We start from the raw sequence: 6000 nt of genomic DNA, 5'->3' as shown, positions 1-6000 counted from the left end.
TCTACTGGGCAGGTCCTCCTGTCCACTCTCAGCTGGTGTTCTGCATGCACTTCTGTGTCTGAAGGTGTATTCCTGATGTATCCTTGGAGAGATACGTACTCCACGTCCACCTACTCCTCCGCCATCTTGTTCCCCCTCCACCACCATCTTATTCTCCTTGTCTATTTCTTAAAGACAGTAGTAAACTTTCTGTACTAATTGACTCTTCTTTTCATGAGTGACTTCCATGTAGCATGCAATTCTGTTTGATAGCATTTTACTCACATCATAACTTCCTTCAAAATTGAAGTTAATCTTCTCAATTTTTTCAGCTATGTTTTATGTTGTATCCTAAATCCTTTGTTGTCTTTTCAACAGTCTTCAAATCATCTTTATCAGGTGTAGATTCCATCTAAAGAAACCACTTTTTATGCTCATTCAAAAAAAAAAAAAAAATTCCTCATTTGCTTAAGTTTTACCATGAGATTGCAATAGTGCAGTTGTATCTTCATGCTCCACTCCTATTTCTGATTCTCCTGCTATTTGCACCATATCCGAAGTTACTCCTTCCACCGAAACAGGAATTCCTTAAAGTCATCCATGAGAGTTGGAATCAAGTTTTTCCAAATTCCTGCAGATATTGATAATGTGACCTCAACCCATGAATTATGAATGTTTTTAATAAACAGAATGATGAATCCTTTCCAGAAGCTTTCCAATTGACCTTGCCCATGTCCATGGAAGAAATCATGTTTACAGTAGCTATATCCTTACAAAAATATATTTATTAAATCATAAGACTTGGAAATCAAACTTACTACTTGATCCATGGACTGCAGAATGGTTGTTGTGTTAGACGGCATGAAACTAAAATTAATTTCATTGTACTTCTCCATCAGAATTCTTAGGTGACCAGGTGTGTTGTCTATGAATAGAAATATTTTAGAAGGTATCTTTTTTTTGTTTGTTTGTTTTTTTCCCCTGAGAAGTATTATCAAGAGCAGGCTTAAAATACTCAGTAAACTGTATTGTAAATAGGTGTGCTGTGCTGTCATCTAGACTTTGTTTTTCCATATATAGAGCACAGTCAGAATATAATTAGCATAATCTTTAAAGACCGTAGGAGTTTTGGACTGGTGAAAAATAATTGGCTTCAACTTAAAGTTCTCAGCTGCATTAGTCCCTTATGATAGAGTCAGCTTATTTTTTGAAGCTCTACAGCCAGGCATTGACTTCTCCTTGCTAATTATGAAAGCTCTAGATGGCATCATTTTCTAATAGAAGGCTGTTTCTTCTATGTGAAATTCTGTTATTCAGTGTAGCCATCTTCGCTAATTATCTTGGCTCAATCTTCTGGATAACTTGCTGAAGGTTCTCTGTTGGCACTTACTGCTTCAATTTGTACTTTTATGTTATACAGAAGACTTCTTTCCTTATACATCATAAACCAACCTCTGCTGGCTTCAAGCCTTTCTTTTTCCTTTTTTTTTTAATTTTTTTATTAGTTGGAGGCTAATTACTTCACAACATTTCAGTGGGTTTTGTCATACATTGATATGAATCAGCCATAGATTTACACTTATTCCCCATCCCGATCCCCCCTCCCATCTCCCTCTCCACCCGATTCCTCTGGGTCTTCCCAGTGCACCAGGCCCAAGCACTTGTCTCATGCATCCCACCTGGGCTGGTGATCTGTTTCACCATAGATAGTCTACATGCTGTTCTTTTGAAACATCCCACCCTCACCTTCTCCCACAGAGTTCAAAAGTCTGTTCTGTATTTCTGTGTCTCTTTTTTGTTTTGCATATAGGGTTATTGTTACCATATCTTTCTAAATTCCATATATATGTGTTAGTAATGCTGTAATGTTCTTTATCTTTCTGGCTTACTTCACTCTGTATAAGGGGCTCCAGTTTCATCCATCTCATTAGAACTGATTCAAATGAATTCTTTTTAATGGCTGAGTAATATTCCATGGTGTATATGTACCACAGCTTCCTTATCCATTCCATGCTGATGGCATCTAGGTTGCTTCCATGTCCTGGCTATTATAAACAGTGCTGCGATGAACATTGGGGTGCACGTGTCTCTTTCAGATCTGGTTTCCTCAGTGTGTATGCCCAGAAGTGTATTGCTGGGTCATATGGCAGTTCTATTTCCAGTTTTTTAAGGAATCTCCACACTGTTCTCCATAGCGGCTGTACTAGTTTGCATTCCACCAACAGTGTAAGAGGGTTCCCTTTTCTCCACACCCTCTCCAGCATTTATTGCTTGTAGACTTTTGGATAGCAGCCATCCTGACTGGCGTGTAATGGTACCTCATTGTGGTTTTGATTTGCATTTCTCTAATAATGAGTGATGTTGAGCATCTTTTCATGTGTTTGTTAGCCATCTGTATGTCTTCTTTGGAGAAATGTCTGTTTAGTTCTTTGGCCCATTTTTTGATTGGGTCATTTATTTTTCTGGAATTGAGCTGCAGGAGTTGCTTGTATATTTTTGAGATTAATCCTTTGTCTGTTCTTCATTTGCTATTATTTTCTTCCCAATCTGACGGCTGTCTTTTCACCTTACTTATAGTTTCTTTTGTAGTGCAAAAGCTTTTAAGTTTCATTAGATCCCATTTGTTTAGTTTTGCTTTTATTTCCAATATTCTGGGAGGTGGGTCATAGAGGATCTTGCTGTGATTTATGTCGGAGAGTGTTTTGCCTATGTTCTCCTCTAGGAGTTTTATAGTTTCTGGTCTTACATTTAGATCTTTAATCCATTTTGAGTTTATTTTTGTGTATGGTGTTAGAAAGTGTTCTAGTTTCATTCTTTTACAAGTGGTTGACCAGTTTTCCCAGCACCACTTGTTAAAGAGGTTGTCTTTTTTCCATTGTATATCCTTGCCTCCTTTGTCAAAGATAAGGTGTCCATAGGTTCGTGGATTTATCTCTGGGCTTTCTATTCTGTTCCATTGATCTATATTTCTGTCTTTGTGCCAGTACCATACTGTCTTGATGACTGTGGCTTTGTAGTAGAGTCTGAAGTCAGGCAGGTTGATTCCTCCAGTTCCATTCTTCTTTCTCAAGATTACTTTGGCTATTCGAGGTTTTTTGTATTTCCATACAAATTGTGAAATTCTTTGGTCTAGTTCTGTGAAAAATACCGTTGGTAGCTTGATAGGGATTGCATTGAATCTATAGATTGCTTTGGGTAGAATAGCCATTTTGACAATATTGATTCTTCCAATCCATGAACACGGTATGTTTCTCCATCTGGTTGTGTCCTCTTTGATTTCTTTCATCAGTGTTTTATAGTTTTCTATGTATAGGTCTTTTGTTTCTTTAGGTAGATATACTCCTAAGTATTTTATTCTTTTTGTTGCAATGGTGAATGGTATTGTTTCCTTAATTTCTCTTTCTGTTTTTTCATTGTTAGTATATAGGAATGCAAGGGATTTCTGTGTGTTAATTTTATATCCTGCAACTTTACTATATTCATTGATTAGCTCTAGTAATTTTCTGGTAGAGTCTTTAGGGTTTTCTATGTAGAGGATCATGTCATCTGCAAACAGTGAGAGTTTCACTTCTTCTTTTCCTATCTGGATTCCTTTTACTTCTTTTTCTGCTCTGATTGCTGTGGCCAAAACTTCCAACACTATGTTGAACAGTAGTGGTGAGAGTGGGCACCCTTGTCTTGTTCCTGATTTCAGGGAAATGCTTTCAATTTTTCACCATTGAGGGTGATGCTTGCTGTGGGTATTCAGTCCGTAATAAGCTTTTATTTAAGTTAGTATATCCTTCGTATTCTTGCTTTTTGGAGAGTTTGTTAATCATAAATGAGTGTTGAATTTTGTCAAAGGCTTTCTGCTGCATCTATTGAGATAATCAATATGGTTTTAGCTTTCAATTTTGTAATGTGGTGTATTACATTTGATTGATTTGCGGTATTGAAGAATCCTTGCATTCCTGGGATAAAGCCCACGTTGGTCGTGGTGTACGATTTTTTTAATATGTTGTTGGATTCTGTTTGCTAGAATTTTGTTAAGGATTTTCGCATCTATGTTCGTCAGTGATATTGGCCTGTAGTTTTCTTTTTTTGTGGCATCTTTGTCAGGTTTTGGAATTAGGGTGATGGTGGACTCATAGAATGAGTTTGGAAGTTTACCTTCTTCTGCAATTTTCTGGAAGAGTTTGAGTAAGGTAGGTGTTAGCTCTTGTCTAAATTTTTGGTAGAATTCAGCTGTGAAGCCATCTGGTCCTGGGCTTTTGTTTGCTGGAAGATTTTTGATTACAGTTTCGATTTCCTGTGATGGGTCTGTTAAGATCTTCTATTTCTTCCTGGTTCAGTTTTGAAAGTTATACTTTTCTAAGAATTTGTCCATTTCATCCAAGTTGTCCATTTTATTGGCATAGAGCTGCTGGTAGTAGTCTCTTATGATCCTTTGTATTTCAGTGTTGTCTGTTGTGATCTCTCCATTTTCATTTTTAATTTTGTTAATTTGGTTCTTCTCTCTTTGTTTCTTAATGAGTCTTGCTAATGGTTTGTCAATTTTGTTTATTTTTTCAAAAAACCAGCTTTTAGCTTTGTTGATTTTTGCTATGGTCTCTTTAGTTTCTATTGCATTTATTTCTGCCTTAATTTTTAAGATTTCTTTCCTTCTGCTAACTCTGGGGTTCTTCATTTCTTCCTTCTCTAATTGCTTTAGGTGTAGAGTTAGGTTTTTTATTTGGCTTTTTTCTTGTTTCTTGATGTAAGCCTGTAATGCTATGAACCTTCCCCTTAGCACTGCTTTTACAGTGTCCCATAGGTTTTGGGTTGTTGTGTTTTCATTTTCATTCATTTCTATACATATTTTGATTTCTTTTTTGATTTCTTCTATGATTTGTTGGTTATTCAGAAGCGTGTTATTTAGCCTCCATATGTTTGAATTTTTAACAATTTTTTTTCCTGTAATTGAGATCTAATCTTACTGCACTGTGGTCAGAAAAGATGACTGGAATGATTTCAATTTTTTTGAATTTTCCAAGACTAGATTTATGGCCCAGGATGTGATCTATTCTGGAGAAGGTTCCGTGTGCACTTGAGAAAAAGGTGAAGTTGATTGTTTTGGGGTGAAATGTCCTATAGATATCAATTAGGTCTAGCTGGTCCATTGTGTCATTTAAAGTTTGTGTTTCCTTGTTAATTTTCTGTTTAGTTGATCTATCCATAGTTGTGAGTGGGGTATTAAAGTCTCCCACTATTATTATGTTACTATTAATTCCTCTTTCATACTCGTTAGTGTTTGCCGTACATATTGCGGTGCTCCTATGTTGGGTGCATATATATTTATAATTGTTATATCTTCTTCTTGGATTGATCCTTTGATCATTATGTAGTGTCCTTCTTTGTCTCTTTTCACAGCTTTTATTTGAAAGTCTATTTTATCTGATATGAGTATTGCAACTCCTGCTTTCTTTTGGTCTCCATTTGCATGAAATATTTTTTTCCAGCCCTTCACTTTTAGTCTGTATGTGTCTCTTGTTTTGAGGTGGGTCTCTTGTAGACAGCATATATGGGGGTCTTGTTTTTGTATCCATTCAGCCAATCTTTGTCTTTTGGTTGGGGCATTCAACCCATTTACATTTAAGGTAATTATTGATAGGTGTGGTCCCGTTGCCATTTACTTTGTTGTTTTGGGTTCACGTTTATACAACCTTTCTTCATTTCCTGTCTAGAGAAGATCCGTTAGCATTTGTTGAAGAGCTGGTTTGGTGGTGCTGAATTCTCTCAGTTTTTGCTTATCTGTAAAGCTTTTGAGTTCTCCTTCATATCTGAATGAGATCCTTGCTGGATACAGTAATCTAGGTTGTAGGTTATTCTCTTTCATTACTTTCAGGACGTCCTGCCATTCCCTTCTGGCCTGGAGGGTTTCTATTGTTAGGTCAGCTGTTATCCTTATGGGAATCCCTTTGTGTGTTATTTGTTGTTTTTCCCTTGCTGCTTTTAATATTTGTTCTTTGTGTTTGATCTTTGTTAGTTTGATTAATATGTGTC

The sequence above is a fragment of the Cervus canadensis genome, chromosome 20, assembly GCF_019320065.1.
Source record: "Cervus canadensis isolate Bull #8, Minnesota chromosome 20, ASM1932006v1, whole genome shotgun sequence".
NCBI classification, from domain to species: Eukaryota; Metazoa; Chordata; class Mammalia; order Artiodactyla; family Cervidae; genus Cervus; species Cervus canadensis.
The sequence above is the reverse complement of the archived record's forward strand: the minus strand, read 5'-3'. Positions refer to the sequence as shown.